This window comes from Octodon degus, unplaced genomic scaffold, assembly GCF_000260255.1.
Source record: "Octodon degus isolate 3935 unplaced genomic scaffold, OctDeg1.0 scaffold00012, whole genome shotgun sequence".
Lineage (NCBI taxonomy): Eukaryota > Metazoa > Chordata > Mammalia > Rodentia > Octodontidae > Octodon > Octodon degus.
The window spans coordinates 15,912,708-15,914,594 of NW_004524588.1; the positions used below are offsets into that span (position 1 = coordinate 15,912,708).

The window sequence follows — 1,887 nt, forward strand, 5'->3', positions numbered from 1 at the left end:
AAGGGGCTGGGAGAGGATCCGGCCCACTCTGCGCCTGGGCTGGGACTGGTCCCGCCAGCGCAGGTTAGCAGGAAGCTCTCTGCACACTCACCGGACCTGGGCTAGGACTGGGTCTGGGGGCTCCCGGAACTCAGCAGAAAATCCTACTCGGCGGGCAGGGTGGGGGAGGCACTGCGGAGTGGTGGGGGGTGGCCCAAGGGGCTGGGAGAGGGTCCGGCCCACTCTGCGCCTGGGCTGGGACTGGCGCAGGGTAGCAGGAAGCTCTCCGCACACTCACCGGACCTGGGCTAGGACTGGGCCTGGGGGCTCCCGGAACTCGGCAGAAAATCCTACTCGGCGGGCGGGGTGGGGAGGCACACCATGTATTCTTATGTTGAAAAATTTGCCAAATATATGCTTGCTTTATTTATTTATTTATAATCCCAAGTGCTAGTCTGCATTTGCCTTCACTGTGTAGTGATATGATAGGGCTATTTTACTTGGAAACTGCTGTTGTTGGTTCCTTCAGGTCTTTTTCTTGGGCCTCTGACCCTTGAGGAAAGACTTGCATCTCCTTTCTATTTCCATCTAATTCTTCATGCCAGGGTTTGGATGCTGGGGGGCCGGGGGCAAAGAAAGATGGGGGTTACTGAATATCCAGTATTTAAGATAACTTAATTATCTTTCCTGCAACACCCCTATTTTCAGGGTGTATGTCCTCTAATGTGCCTGGTTTTTCAAGCCCAGCTATCTCATATTTTACCTTTCCAAAAGGATAATCTTGTAGCGTTCTGCTGATGAGGAGATTAGTGTTTAAGAAACTTCACATGTCATCTGTTCTAGCTCCAGCTTTACTTCTGCCTCCATGTTAAATTCCTGAGGTTTTTGAGGGACCTGTGGGCAGTGAGATTTCTTCCCTGCATTTCTCCTGATATGCCTTCTCCCTTTTAGCATATGAACTGGCTTCCTAGAATTTAAGTCATGTGGGGTCGGGGAGATGACTCAGTAGAATAATTGCTTCCCTGGCAAGAGCAAGGGCCTGAGTTCAATCCCCATTTCCACCAATTAAAAAAAAAAAAAAAAAAAAAAAAGAATTTAAGTTCAGTCCTGTAGCCTCTGAATGAACTGATCATCATCCATTTTCAGAAGAAAAGAACATTGTTCACCAACAAAAAAAAAAGAATTTAAGTCATGTATTGTGATCTGCTTTTCATTGTGTCTTCTCCAGTTCTCTTTGAATAGGTTTATACCTTTTTTTAAAAAAAAAATTGATTTAATGTCACGTTTGATGGCTAATCCAGAGAGAGAGTAGAAATAAATGTGTGTCTTCTGTCCTGTTATCCTTAGATAACTTATATTTAGATATGTTGTGCTTTGGTAGGTTAGATAGATTCATTATGGAAAGTTGAGGAAAAGAGGAAAAACAAATTGTGTTATAGAAATAATGTTTTATACACACAATGACTTATAACTTTGATATTGTAAAGTAACCCTATATAACTTTAGTTGTTTAAGGAAAATAATTTAGTTCAAGATTATCCATATTTATTTGAAGTTTTAAATAATGTGATATAACTTAGAAACCTCAATATTCTGCAGTATACCATACCTAAATGCATTCTAAGAAATTTTAATTCAGATACTTTTATTAAATGAGGAATGGGAAGTTAGGTGAAAAAAGATAATTTTGTGTTTTATTTATTTATTTTTTTTGGTGGAACCAGGCATTGAACTCAGGCCCTTGCACTTGCCAGGGAAGCGCTTATTCCACTGAGCCATCTCCCTGGCCCTCTCAAAAAAAGATAATTTAGAAATGTGGAAAACAGATTTTTCTAAGAACGAAGTGTATTCTAGGAATATGGGAATTTCATGTCATTCTCATAATTTGGAATCTATATCTATTTTAAG

General features: G+C 41.3%; 1 protein-coding gene across 2 annotated transcripts in view; it reads left to right on the forward strand.

Annotated features, from left to right (window-relative positions):
* The window catches only part of Cwf19l2 (CWF19 like 2, cell cycle control (S. pombe)), a 142,555-nt gene that overhangs the window by 126,425 nt on the left and 14,243 nt on the right, over positions 1–1,887 (forward strand). The gene's annotated exons all lie outside the window — the stretch shown is intronic.